A 15206-nucleotide genomic window follows, 5' to 3' on the forward strand; every position below is an offset into this window, starting at 1 on the left:
CACTACTTAATATGTTGAAATAATAAACAAAAAACAATAATTATTTATTACTATTGCATATTTCGAAACTTAATTGTTTTTTTTTTCAAAGTTTTTTTAATACAATCATTTTAAAATACAATTTAACAGTGTAATTAAACAGTATGATTAAAAAATATTGTAAGTCAAAAACTAACAATAAGAATAAATTTGAAAATAATATGAAAATAAACGTTAAAGGGGACAGAGAATGAAAAACCATTTTACCTTGTCTTTGTTGAATAATGGTAGTCTACCCACATTCACAAACATACAAAAAGTGCTAAACATGCTAAACATCTCAGTCTCATAGAAATTTCTCTTTTAGAAATGTCAGCCAGAAAACAGCCCAATCTGAAAAACTGATGCTTATGACATCACAGGCATCTAACTGCCCCTCCACTTTAAAATAATTGGCTACATTTTCCAAGTTGCAGCAAAGTCAGCCAATCAGTAATGAGATTCCAAGTTAAGCCAGTAGGGGGAGCCAAATAGGTGCAAAACCACTTGTTTAAAATCCCCCACCCATAATAGAGCTATCTGAGAGAGGTTTTTAGGAAGCTTCTAAGGCATTACAGACCAAAATTTGTCTACATGTCACATCACAGAACAAGGATAAATTCTCCGTTCAATCATATGTCACCTTTAAAGGTTCTTCCCAGCAGTTCATTAGATGAACCGTTTCTTTCTTATCTTTTTATTGACAACTATTGTAACCTTCATTTTTTAAGAGTGCATGGTAAGTTTTTGATAAATCAGGAAGACCTAAATGATATATTTTTATCTTTTTTTCAGCAATGTCATCCTTCAGTACTGCAATGACTGCGGAGCTTCAGTGTGCAATCTGTCTGGATGTATTTACTGATCCAGTCAGCACTTCATGTGGACACAACTTCTGTAAGATCTGTCTGAAGAAATGTTGGGACAACAGTGAGAACTGCAGCTGTCCAAACTGTAGAGAAACATTCAAGCAGAGACCTGAACTCAAGATTAATACAACACTCAGAGATCTTGTGGATGAACATAAGAAGAAAACTGCAGAGAAACAACCTGAAGTCCTCTGTGACATCTGTGATGAAGTAAAACTGAAGGCTGTGAAGTCCTGTCTGGTGTGTCAGAGCTCTTACTGTCAAACTCATCTGGGCCGTCATTTGACAGTGACAGGTTTACAGAAACACAAACTGATTGATCCTGTAAATAATCTGCAGGATTATATATGTCTGAAACATGAGAGACCTCTGGAGCTCTTCTGTAGAGATGATCAGACATGTGTGTGTCTCATCTGTACTGTCACAGATCACAAGAATCATAACTTTGTTTCTGTAAAGGAAGAGAGTGAAGAGAAGAAGGTGAGAGTTACTAACAGTATTTCATTTTAACTGTTCCTTTACACTGCCTTTAAAATACTCAAACAAGGCTTGATTTCTCAAGTCAGTGTTATAATAAAATGTATCTGTGTTGTTGTTTCTATAGATTGAGCTGTTGAAGACACAGACAGACGTGCAGCAGAAGATCCAAGACAGAATCAAGAAGATTCAAGATATCAAACATTCAGCAGAACTCAGAAAAGTGAGTTTAAAATCTACTGAAAAATTTAAAAGTTTGATATATCAGGTTTTAAATTGACCCTAACCCTAACATTCAAGTGTAATATTTTCATTGGTGTGAATGATCAGATTAACACAGAGAAGGAGAAAGCAGCCAGTGTGGAGATCTTCACTGATCTCATCAGATCTATTGAGAGATGTCAGTCTGAACTGATGAAGATGATGGAGGAGAAGCAGAAAGCAGCAGAGAAACAGGATGAAGATCTCATTAAAGATCTGGAGCAGGAGATCACTGAACTGAAGAGAAGAAACACTGAACTGGAGAAGATCACAAACACTGAAGATCATCTACACATCATACAGGTCACTGAATCTCTCATGAGGTTTTTCTCTTCTGTGAGTTTCTCTGCTGATTGTCTTCTTTCTCCTGCTGTAGATTCACTCATCCATCTGTAGGCCTTTAAACATCAAGAACTGGCCTGAGATCAGTATGAAGAGTCATGTGAGTATGGAGGAGACGAGGAGATCTTTGACTGAACTGCAGGAGACTCTTCATGAGAAACTTGGTAAAGCTGGTAAGTAAAGATCAGGGGGATTTTCAATGTATTGGACCTTGTTCTTATGTTTCTTTTTTTCTTGGGCAGAGTAGCTCAGTTAGGAAAGCTTGGATTTTTCACCTGCACACATTTAATCCCTGCATACATTGCTCTTTTGTAACAAAAATCTATGGATACTAAAGGGCTGTGCTAGTTTACAGACATGAGACTATTCTAGCAAAAAAACTTGAATCTAAATATTATGTTCGCACAAAATATTCACACAAATACAGTTTTGAATTTAAAAAATTTTCCACACTATCATGACCAGTGTTGGGGGTAACGCATTACAAGTAATGTGCATTACGTAATAAATAATATTACTTTTCTGAAGTTACGAGTAAAGTAACGCATTACTTTTTAAATTTACACATTAATATTTGAGTTACTTTTTCAAAAAAGTAATGCAAGTTACTTTTTTAGTTTAATTAATTTGATTAAAAAAAATTATGTACTGAATTAAACTAAACGTAGTCACATTATGCACTTTATGCTTACACGCGTCTTTGGGAACAGTTTGAGTCAGAAACTGAGATGGCAGGCCAGAGCTTGACATTTTTGTGATGAAATATGCAATTTCTGAATGTAGAACTATTTAGTCATAAAAACACCTGCAAGGCCTGAAAGAGATTAATCATCAGCCAAGAAAATGTAACGCAAAAGTAACTAAAAAGTAACGAAAGCATTACTTTCCATGAAAAGTAACTAAGTAGCGCAATTAGTTACTTTTTTTGGGAGTAACTTAATATTGTAATGCATTACTTTTAAAAGTAACTTTCCCCAACACTGATCATGACACATCTTAAACATCAACACTGATTTAGTGCTACTTTTTAACACATATACCTGAGTGTGTATTATATTTACACTAAGCAGTGTTTTTTTTGTTTTGGGATTTTGCTGTGCAGATACTGATTACATGTATAGGTTGTAATGCACTGCAAACCACTTAAAATAAAAACCTCTTAAAGAAGTGTAACCTACAGGTACCCCATAAAAGGTGGTAAATGACCAGGCACAAGGCAGTGGTGAAGTTTTAACTCAACAACATTTTTATTCAAACAAATAGAGACAATAGGATGTAACGCAAATCTCCAATGCAGATACCCACAAAGAAATCAAAAGAAATAAAACAAAATAAAACAGAGCGACCCCCGGATGGCCACAGGTTACCTATTCGTGTGAAGATAATGTGTTAGACAAATGTGCTCGCACTGCAATCCACTCACAGCAAATCACACTGCAGACCTAAAGAAAAAGACATAAGAGTGACCAAACCACCACACCATCATCCACCAGTGAAGGCAACCCCGCAGCCACCGATGGGTCAAAATGAAAATCTACAAAAGGAAACAAAAACCAATATTAGCAACAGTGGGTACTGCAAATGAAGTACATAAACACTTTAAATAAACTAGAAATCATTCGGTTTGTTCTCTGATTGTGACCTTAGTTCTTATATGGTCAACCTAAAGAAACAACACTTTAAAAGGAAAATTAAATATCAAATAAACGGTAACCGTGCATCCCTGCAAGGGAAAACACAATCCATTACTAAATAAATAAAACAGAGAAGCCCAGATTTACATTCAACCTTCATATCAATAGTCATAAAACAATTAAAACTTTATAAACCCTTTAAAAATAATAAAATAAACAATACCTCTACCATCCTTTATCTTGTTTTAGTGATATTCAGGCAACCAGCAAGTCCTTAATACTAAAAACAACAAACAAAATATAGATAAAAAATACAATAAAATACATGTGGTTCATTTAATCAAACAATAAAATCACTACCTGCCAAACGATGCCTCATATGTTTGACACTAATATCACTAGTGTTTGATATACAACTGCAGACAAACGATCTTTACTCCTGCTGGTCTATTGCCATTACGCAATACATCGCGCTGTGTTTTCTATTCAATCACCACACAAAGCGTACGAGAGACAGAAAAGCATTATTTAAAATAACTCGATGACTGATAATTTCCCATATAATATCAATGCCATACCTTAGCTTTGTCGTAGCTACTTTTCATGGATTAGCGGAAGGACCAAAGGAGGAAGTGAAAGAACGAATCATACCACTTCCTTTTATAGCACTAAGGCTGATGGGATTTGTAGTTCCCAAAACACACCCGTTACAGAAGCAAGTTTGTTCTTCATGAATAAAGAAATGTGTGGGTACAGATTAGCACTGCTTGGTCTAAGGTTTGGTTTTGTCTACATTTCCACTGCTATACAACCAGCACTAATTCAGCATAAAGGTTTACAACTTTTTAGATTCGGTACTGTACATACTGTAATTGCATTCATGTGAAAGATGTGATGATGTTTTGTTGTCATTTGTGTGTACAGTGTTGAAGTGGATGCAGCAGTATGCAGGTATAGTGTGACATCTGATCTGTTCACTCTTATACTACAATAGTTAACATTTATGTAGGTGTGAGCGGGCCACAAACTGATGTCACAGGTTGACTATTGAAGGGCGGAACCAAAAGTGGCAGAGATTGGTTCCGCCTGAAGATGGTTTCCGCCCGGACCCGATTTGTATTCATTTGTACTTCTTGGTTTCCCTGACAACATGAAATTAGGAGTAAACAAGCAACAGGTGCGGCAGATTAATGTGGCAGCTCCGATTGGAAGAGGAGATGAGGATGGGCAACATAAATAGAGCTGTAGCAACACACAAAGGGAGAGTTGTTTTCGGGCACGAGCTCCTTTATGCCTAGGGCAGTCCAAACCCCACGCTCCGTCCCTGGAGGAGCCGGAGGGCGCCGTTGATCCGCGAAGCGCTTATAGCGAAAAGGAAAGAGTGCGGCAGCCAAGAGAGGCGAAAAGGACGGAGCTGGGGGAGAGTTAAAGGAGCACTACACCGGGAGTGGGCTTCTCTGTTGTGCCGGTGTTGGCGTGCTGTTTGCTGTGTTTTGGCTGTGTTCTAGGCTGGGGAGCGACGAAACCATTCCCTTGGGGAAGAAGGAAATAGAAGGAGGTACATGCTTACTGCAAGAAGGAATTTATGTTAAGGATAACTGGGTGAAGAAGGACAAACAATACAGGCTTGCACGTGAGTAGTGTTGGAATACTGTGTAAACATTGAGAAGGAGGAGCTGTTTGGCGTGTGTTTGGAGTGTCAGTCTATAGCCCCGGCCCCACCGGAGAACGAAGCGTGGGTGAGCCGACGGATGCTTAGTGAAGACAAACCAGGAATCCATACGAAGTCATCTATCACCTTTCTCTTGCGCTGGAAGCCACGCCCGACAAGCCACACGTGAAACCGGGGACTAAGCTGCCTATATCCCTACCTCACGAAGAGTGTGTGTGTTTGATGCTGTGGTGAGTCTTGATTTTCAATTTGTGTATTATCACTGAAGCTTGCAGTGAAGTGCTGTGCTTTCTTTTGGAGATAGAGACTGTTTTACCCCAGAGATCCCGCGTGGGAGGAACAACACGTTGTGCTGGCCAACGTTAGTGGAAGGGAAATTAATTACTCGCAACGCCAGTGTGACCCGTGGAGCCATCGCTGATCCTGAGTGAGGGCGGTGGTGAACTGTGTTGGAGATCTGCGTGGGTAACGTACGGGTATCCATTATTTGGGCCGTAGGCCTGTGTTGTGGGCAGCCCTTTACACCACCATCTGTTGTGCGGAGCCACTTCAGGGAGTTCGTCCCTGCACAGCATCCCTGGAATCAGTACAGGAAGAGTGAGAGTTAGGGAGGCGTCCGGCCCCGCACGCCCTGTCTGTTATGGCCCTGTAAGTCCACCGCCCCAAGGAGAAGCGTTGGGTGAGTAAACCCATGAGGAAACACGAAGAACTTCAGTCTGTGAGTCACGTATGTCTATGAATGCTAACTTACCTCTGCTCCTAGCAAACTTGTGAGGGAAGACACAAAGCCCCAGTTTGTGAGTCACGTATGCTCTCGAATGATAACTTACCTCTGCTTTGAGTAAACTTGTAAAGAAACACGAAGAACTTCAGTCTGTGAGTCACGTATGTCTATGAATGCTAACTTACCTCTGCTTTGAGTTAACCTGTTAAGAAACACGAAGAACTTCTGTCTGTGAGTCACGTATGCTCTAGAATGATAACTTACCTCTGCTTTGAGTAAACTTGTAAAGAAACACGAAGAACTTCAGTCTGTGAGTCACGTATGTCTATAAATGAAAACTTACCTCTGCTGTCAGCAAACCTGCGAGGAAACACGAGAACCCCCAGACAGGAGTCCTACCCCCTGTGTCTTGTGGAGTCCAGTTCTGAAACCAGAAGGAAGAGAGTTGTTATAACTGCCCTTTCCCCCTTGCTTTTAAATATTTAATAAAGTTGTATTTTAAATTCTAGTATACTGGTCTGTCTGGTCATTGGGGTGGTCTTGGGAACCTCCTCGAGGTGGGAACTAGGAGGAGCATGACCCGCGACAGGGGCGGTCCGCTTCTCCGACCTGTGACACTAACGCGGGGTTAGTTGTAACGCAGCTACTTTACATATTTCTACAGGGCCAAGCAATCTGTGCTTTTTCTCTTACTGTCAGAAGATGATCTTCTGTGAACAAAGAGTGTTTTGGAGACATAAAAGTAAATTTGTTCATTTAAATTTTTTTTCAATTTCTGAGTTGGGTGTGTAAATCAACAAATCCAAACTTATATTATTTTAATCGCTGTCTTGTTATCTAAAACAGTGTTTCCCAACCCTGGTCCTCGGGCACCCCCTCCCAGAAAGTTTTAAATGTCTCCTTATTTAAAACACCTGATTCGACTCATCAGCCTCCTTCTAAAATGGTAAACATGTGTCCCTAACAAGCTGATGAGTTAAATCAGGTGTGTTAAATAAGGAGACATCTAAAACTTTCTGGGAGGGGGTGCCCGAGGACCAGGGTTGGGAAACACTGACCTAAAACATAACACCATTTCGAAACATGTCAGCAACTCCTAGTAACTGATAGCTGGGATTGAAATCATTTTTACACAGTGTGGTTAGTTGTGAAACAGTGTTACAACTAAACCTTCAGTATACAATGATAATGAAATAAAATAATGTTAATACTATTAATCAAATGATAACTTTTAATAAAATATCAGGGGAAATAACTGACAATTATTATGATTTTTTGTCTTAATTGTGCAGCCCTTTAAAAAAATCTATTTATATGCATTGCCAGGCCCGGGGTGGGTAATCGGGAGAACCGGGAGAATTCCCGGTGGGCCGCTTCACTTTTGGGCCGGTCAAGTTTTTTTTTTTTTACATTTGTCACGTTAGTGAGTCTATCTTCTCTTAAATGACACTTCACACGTTTTGCATTGACACTGCAGCGCGCAGCCTCTGCATGGGTTGTACCATGTGAGGGAGTTTCCCCCTCCCCTCCCATAGAGTTGGTTCGGTCCATAGCGCGTCCAAGAAAACTTTTCTCCGGTAGGCTGGGCCGGTGTTGTGTCGAACTCAGTTCCCCCTATGTTTCCCTTTAGTGTAGTGCTTTTATACACTGTAAAAAATAATATGCCCCATCTACTCAATAAAATTGTGGCAACAGATTACAAGCAATATCATTAATTACATTCAACAAATCAAAATTGATTTAGATTTACTCTATAACTCCTTAATATTTACATATTCAAAAAGCCAAACTGCAATTTGCAATTAAAATTTTTATTAAAATTTAAACAAAAATATTGTGTATACTAGACAAAGATCTACAATAAAAAATATTATGCCATATCTACTCAATAAAAGTGTGGCAACAGATTACAAGCAATATCATTAATTAAATTCCACAAATAAAAATTGTGTTAGAATCACTACATAAAATCCTTAGGTAATCTGCAATTTGCAATTAGAAATTAATTTAAATTTAAACAAAATATTGGGTATACAGGACAAAGACCTAGCACTATACAATAAATTCTATTCAATTATACTATTTTAATTTAACATCATCTATTAATATTTTTATTAGTAATGAGTATTATATCTGATTTCAGAATGACAGACAAAGATGAATCAATTCTTATTTTATTGCAGTCAAAAGAACAGGAAAGCATCTCATTTTAATGATGTATTTGTAACAGTGTAAACTTCAAAAAGTATTTTACAGTCTTTAAAGAAAACCGTCCACATTTCCCGTCCACAAGGTTCCATGTTTGTGTTCTGTTACATTGATTCACACCCAGAAAATCAGACAGCAGTTTAGACTTACTGTACTGTAATCAGTTCATAAACTTTGAAGAATCCAGCTCCAAGAAAAGTTTCTGAAACACCTGAAAAGATGCCTGGGATACTGGAGATTCAATGCATAGATCCAAGGATAAAGCATGCCCTGTGAACACCTTTAAGGCCTCAATAACAATTCCAGCATCCCTTGGGCTGCCACTCCTAAGATCCATTCTTTACAATTACAGCCATCACAAGCTGCTCAAGTCCCTCCTCTTCATCTTTATCCTGCAACATTAAACAGGATACAGCTTGAATATTGAAATAATCCACACATTAAACTTGTATATTAAAATGTTTTAAAGAAAACTGGAAGATATGTGCAATGGAGTTCATCTGAGTTTGTGGCTTATTAGGTATGTTTGAAATGTGCAATAATATTGAAAACTGATAAAAAAAATTCTCATTGGAATTACAAATAATATCAAAAAATGTTTGAAAAGATATATAATCTATATTTATAATTAGGGCAAATCTTTTCCCTACATTTTTTCTGTCACACGACAGTCACATATTTATTTGTTAGCCAAGTTACTCACATGTGTATATACACACACACATACACCATATACACAATATAATATGTACAATATATTAATTTAATAATATTCCTCACCTTTTGTTGTGAATAAAGTTCTCCCTCAGCAATGTTTCACGTTGCCTGCAGGAAGCTGCAGTACGTTACAGGCCTTCATGAACACACAATTTAGATAATAGGTCGCGAAATTAATAATAATAATAAAATGTTCAACTTACATTATGTAGAAAGCTTAAACATTTTAAATAAGACAACTTATACATTTAATATCTTACTCACCTTTTGTGGAATTAAATGAATAATGTTATATTTCCCCTCAGTAATGATACTGTACTCGCGGGAAAATTCAACACAGGGCGTCGCAATTGAGCACACAATTAATTTACAGCGAAGAATAGTTTTATATTACCAATTTATTCGAATACTTTGTGGATAAAGTTAACACAAAACTAAATAAACCGAAAAAGACCGCAGTAAAGTCACATTTATTTTTATAACACGAAGCAAGCGAGCAAGCGAGCAGAATTTGTCATAATAGATACATACATGATACATATCTATGAGAGTTAGTGATAAGAGAACCCACCCATTCAGAGAAACAGTATGATTGGTCAGTTTTTCTGTCACTCAAAATGAGTTGCATCTGGACCACCAATCGCAGCATGCGAATCGACGAATGCATCCTAGATATGCGACCTCCTGGGTCCTAAAGCTGAAGTTACGTACAAACCCAGTTCATATTAATCCTTATTGTAATTTTTGGCCGTTTCTCAATATGCGTTCTTCTTCAGCAATCTTGCGTCCTCGTGTCCTCGCTCTATGTCATCATTAACGGTCGAAGTTCATTCCAATTCTCAAGAACGCAAGGACAGACGACGCATGAAAATACCCGGATGTGTTCTTCATATCGAGGATGCATCGAGTGCAGACTTGCTGAAATTGCTTTACACCCCAGAAGTCATTGCGGCAAAACTTCAGAGTTAGTTCTTCCAAGGTCGCCTGGCAAGACCGATCTCCACGAGGACGCAAGTCCGTTCTTTGCGTTCTTGGAATTGAGAAACAGCCAATATTTACAAATTACAAACAAATTATACAAAGAAACCCTGCTTATAGACTTATAAGACTAAAGATTGCCCGTTAAATTTACCCGAAATGAATTTTATCCACAGTTTAAACACTACATTGACGTCACAGCCAGCGGAGATTTTCAGAGACTGGCCGAGGTGAGGCGACGTTGACCGGTATATTTACGCGCGGATCGCCGGCTGATTATCTGTAGCTCCCATCGCCACAAAACTCGAAGGAAATGTTTAAATAGGCGATATCTTTATGAACCTACTGCAGATTCTTGTTTAAAAAACATACATTCTCGACTGAAATGCTTTCAAAACTTTGAATGTTGGCACAATAACAGAAATATTTCCTAAATCCGTTTGCTCAGCGCTCACGACCTGCAATACAACCCGGAGTGGTTTTCGATTTAAAACAGCTGATTAATATTACGTTGGATTTATTCAGTATTCGCTACATGCGCAGATACACAATAAGAATAGCTAAATCCTTCACAAAAATAATAAGTTGTTTTTATTCCAGTCATTTTTAAAGAATTTTAACACAAAAAAAAAAACAACAAACTACATGAAATTAATTTTATTAAATAAAGTTTACATATTCAATTTCATAAAATCTACAAGCCTGCAGAATGACTTTTTACAGTGTAGCGTTTTAATCACGTTACATTTATAAAGATTAAAGGTTTGAATTGGTTATACTAAAAAGGCATAATATCATGTATTTTATAATACAATTTATTAAATATTTCATACATTTGACAGTTTTCTATTAGGGTATTTCTTTTAAAATATAGCCTGTCTTTTTCTTTTTTTCCTTTACTGGTTGTTTTAAAAATGTAATGTTTGCATACATAATTAAATAAATATTATACATATAATATGATTCATACTGTAAAAATAATTGATTTACCATTAAGAACAATACAGATACATTACAGAAATGCACACATATACATCTCAGTAGCCATTAAAACTTTAAATATATAAATAATAAAACCTTTAACGTGATAAAAACGCCATAAAAACACTACACTGAAGGGAAAAATAGGGGGAACAGACTTCGACACAACACCGGCCCTACCGTAACAATACGCGTCTGAGAGGAGGAGGGCATAAAAAACGGGTTGAAGAAAAAATCCATTGGAGGATGATGCTGGTAACTTAAAGAGAAATAAGCCTAGTAATAATTAGCATTAGCAACGTAATTATTCGGCTAATACTGTTGTCAAACTATTTACAAGACAACTTTTTTTTTGTTAAAATATTAGCCTTTTGTGTATACATGGCGATTCATAGACTTTGCAAATATTATGCAAGCAGCTTCTGAGCAGCAGATAAGCCAGTTCCCCGCTGAAAACGAGGAGGCCATGAGAAAACAATATGAATTAAAGTTATTTAACCCTTAGGTTGTGTTCAGAACCCTATAACACCTTTTGTGTTCCCAGTCAAATGACCAGCCGAAAAAAAAGCGTATGAATCACTTGTTATGCTATATATTTACCCAATACTGGATTCAATATTTTTGTCAAATTGTTTTCTTTTTTAATTGACTGGGTTTTATATTTCTATTTGCATCTGATTAATCATAGCCCTCATCGCATTAGCAATGCTAATAATTTATCAACCTTTTCTTTTGGAATAGACTCCAAAAAGGGCTGGATTATTTTTGACCCATAATGGGTAAATATTGGACAGAACACGCTGCTGGGTTAAAATTGACCCAATGCTGGGTTGTTTTAACCCAACTGTTGGGTTATTATAATCCATGGTTGCATAACAACAATCCAACATTGGGTTATTTTTAACCCAGCATGTGTTCTGTCCAATATTTACCCATTATGGGTAAAAAAGAACACAGCCTTTTTTAGAGTGTAGAGGAATATTTTTGTTAACTTCTCATCTTAAGTGAAATATTATTTAACTTTAACCTTATTTGTTTAACCATGATATTAATAGAAACTATAGTAACAGCTGAACTGTTGCTTTATTTATCCAATTTGAAAAAGTGCTAATTTGGAATAACACTATGGAAAAAGTGGGCTGGTCTTGGGCCTGAAACTCCCGGGCTGAAAAGTGGCCCCACACCGGCCCTGTGCATTGCTGCATAATATACGGATGGTTAGATGAAGGATGATGGATGGATGAATGTGTGGATATCTATCTATTATAGGCAGTTATATAAACAATATCCACCTTTAGTATATAGACAGAATTTGAATGAATTATTTGTGTTTAAACTAAGTTTTATTAAAGGTGTTACAACAAACCTTCTGTTTGTTACAATGAACCCCACATATGGGGTAAATTGTTACGTTTGCACTCCTGTCACTTTCGGTGTAAATGTACGATACGATAACGGTAGGTCCCATAGCAGAGAGGTGTATGTTGATTATGTAAAAAAAATCATCTGACTTGTATATTTTTTGAATGATAGAGCCAAAGTCAAAAAGCGTTAGGTTGTGCCTCGCTCTCCCCTACTGACAGATTATTAATGTGTTACAGTTTGATTAAACACTGTATTAAATATCACAAATGTCACACCCAGGGGCTGGCTGCTAATGGCTAAAGCCACGCCCCTTCTCAACTTCCACCTTGAGGAGGTCCCCAAAACCAACCCAATGACCAGACAACAACGAGGACAGGTACGTATAAAACAATCTTTATTTATTTGTTTAAATATTTAAAATGTAGTGGGGAAATGGGGAAGGGAAATTAAAACTAGTATCTGGCTCTGCCCTCCAGGTAGGCCACGGCCCAGAGGGTGACAAGGAGGAAGGGGGGCAACAGGGGGGGGGTCCAAAGCCCTGTGGGCTGAGATGTGAGACTCAGGCTCCTGCCTGGTCTCTACTATCCGTGGCGCCCTCCTTCTTCTTCCTGGAGGCAGAAATCAAAGCAGTGTGAGTGTTAGAAGTAACGTCCTGTTTGAGCACCTAGCTTAATTTGTGGAGCCTTCTCCCTTGTTCTCGCACAGTTCTGGACGTGCCGCTCACTTTTCCTTTCTATTTCTCCACAGGAGCGACTGGGACACAAAGGTGCAGTTGTTTCGATTCATATGGCTCTCACCTCTCTGCTGGACACAGCGTACCGTAAGTACAAGTTTCACTCGTTTCCTTCTTGTGTTGTTCACTCTCTCTCTTTCCTTCTCCACAGGTGATGACTAGGACACAAAGGTGCAGTTAATTCGATTCGTATGGCTCTCACCTCTTCTGCTGGACACAGCGTACCGTAAGTACAAGTTTCACTCGTTTCCTTCTCGTGTTGTTCACTCTCTCTCTTTCCTTCTCCACAGGTGATGACTAGGACAGTGTGTTCTCCGTATCTGTCGATGAACGGGCTCAAAGAGGTTAGTATGTATGACTTCTAGCAAATGTGGCAGGCTTACGTCAAATGTTTGCGATGTGTCTGATGGGACAAGCAGTTCCTACGTGGCGTCGGGGGACGAACCCTCTCGACTGGCTCGATGGTTACAGAGGGGTGGACGTCACACCGTCTCACCGGGCCGAGTGCTGCCCTCTCCTCGCTACCGTTAGGCGATCGAACACTGGACAGGGGCGCCCCTTTGTAGAGGCCTCGGGACGATGAAGTTCCTACACCTCTCGCTCTGCAACAGCAATTCCTATACAGTTGAACACATCCAAAATGACAGCCCCTGATCGTACTCACACGTCTGCTAGTCCTTCTGTTCTCCACCGCCACTCTCTCCAATTTCACCCAATGTCTAGACGGGGAAAGATCGTTCCGAGGCACCTTACTGTTACCTTAGGCCTGGAGCACACTCACAACATATGCTGTACTGAAGTATATAAGGGCCGACAGCCTCTTCGTCCTCCCTCGACGACGTGTATGAAGGCGGGGGTTTATCTGACAAGACACACAATAATGCACAGCAATCCACAGCAATATACAGCACCACGTCAAAATAAAGGTTTCCACAGCACAAGGACTCACCCACCACACTCTAGTGAACACAAAGAACACCCGTCTTCCTCCACTTCGCTTAGGTTGGAGCTGGCGATGAAATGTACCACTAGTTGGTAGTATCGTCGTTGTGACTGCTTTAGTCTGGTTTCCTTCGGCTCACCCACCGCGCTGTTTTAGGGGTAGGGCCGCCCTCCTTCTCCTGGAGGTATCTATCACAAAGGCAGATAAATAGCAATGCGTTTCCAATATAATCTGAGTACTCACATTGAGGCCCGTTTCAGTTCCGTTTCACTTTGTCTCCGTTTACAATATATTCCTTTCCCGTTTCCCTTTTAGGTCCATGAATATCTTCGCCACCATACGACTCCAGCCTGTGAGAGAGAGAGTTCAGACAACCACCAGCAACACGCCAAACGACCACAACACAGCGCTTCAACACACACCAAAAAGCCTTCCAAACTGTGATTAAACTTGGTCTTAAGTACTGCCCTGTTTAGCGTGTCCTCCAATCACCAACCGCTCTTCATAACTAGGCACAGGTGCATCCAATTCGGCGATTTTCCCGCCCGCGGCGCTTACCGGAAGTCCGGTGTTCGTCTTTTACGGTCCGGGCGGAAACACTTCCGGGCGGAACCAAACTTCCATAATTTTGGTTCTGCCCCAAAGAAAAAAAAAGATCGTCACCTTGTGACATCCTCCTCCGCCAATGCGTTCTAGTCCCTAGAACGTCTTCGGGTCGTCCACTCACCGTAACGGGCAGGGGGTCGGCCTCGGTTCTCCTGCTGGGAATGCCTTAGAGGTGAGCCGGGCTCGGCCTGTTCTGGGGCTGCTTCTGGTTCTCTCGGGACTTCCGGGGGTGGTGCCACCACGGGTCTCCCTGGGACCACAGCCCAACCTCCAATCCAGGGGGCCGCCGGTACAGGCTCTGTGGGAGTTACTTCCATGGCCTCAGGGTAGTTAGGGCATGGGCGGATCATGTTCCTGTGCACCACACGGTCAGGGCCGGACTTCCCTTCGGGCCGGATGGTATATGAGCCTGGGTTTTTTTTTTCTCCTAGGGGGTTTTTCAACCCGGGGAGGCAGCCCTCTTGGGCTTAACTTAGCACCCTCTTCTTTACGTTACATTAGCAATACGCACGCTTATAATGTTGATTCATAGCCGCATCAAATTTAGCTGCTTGTGCTATCGTGTATTATGTTGTGCTATCTGTCGTTTTTCTGTGCTTTCCACTGCTTCTATTAATGTAAAGCTGCTTTGAAACAATCACCAATTGTGAAAAGCGCTATATAAATAAAATTGAATTG

At 39.6% G+C, this 15206-nt stretch overlaps 3 long non-coding RNA genes across 3 annotated transcripts; 1 reads left to right on the forward strand and 2 right to left on the reverse strand.

The window, feature by feature from the left end:
• Positions 1-3190: 3190 nt before the first annotated feature.
• On the reverse strand, positions 3191-4173 carry LOC141351551 (uncharacterized). Its single transcript, XR_012359841.1, has 2 exons — positions 3962-4173; positions 3191-3881 (listed from the first exon to the last, which is right to left on the reverse strand). It is a non-coding gene; the product is annotated as an uncharacterized lncRNA (long non-coding RNA).
• Positions 4174-8155: 3982 nt separating this feature from the next.
• On the reverse strand, positions 8156-9642 carry LOC141351553 (uncharacterized). The gene is made up of 3 exons (XR_012359843.1): positions 9187-9642; positions 8986-9058; positions 8156-8597 (listed from the first exon to the last, which is right to left on the reverse strand). It is a non-coding gene; the product is annotated as an uncharacterized lncRNA (long non-coding RNA).
• A 3132-nt stretch (positions 9643-12774) lies between these two features.
• Positions 12775-13272, forward strand: LOC141351555 (uncharacterized). The gene is made up of 3 exons (XR_012359845.1): positions 12775-12877; positions 12994-13012; positions 13151-13272. It is a non-coding gene; the product is annotated as an uncharacterized lncRNA (long non-coding RNA).
• The last annotated feature ends 1934 nt before the right edge of the window (positions 13273-15206 follow it).

This window comes from Misgurnus anguillicaudatus, chromosome 20 (assembly GCF_027580225.2).
Source record: "Misgurnus anguillicaudatus chromosome 20, ASM2758022v2, whole genome shotgun sequence".
In the NCBI taxonomy this organism is placed as follows: Eukaryota; Metazoa; Chordata; class Actinopteri; order Cypriniformes; family Cobitidae; genus Misgurnus; species Misgurnus anguillicaudatus.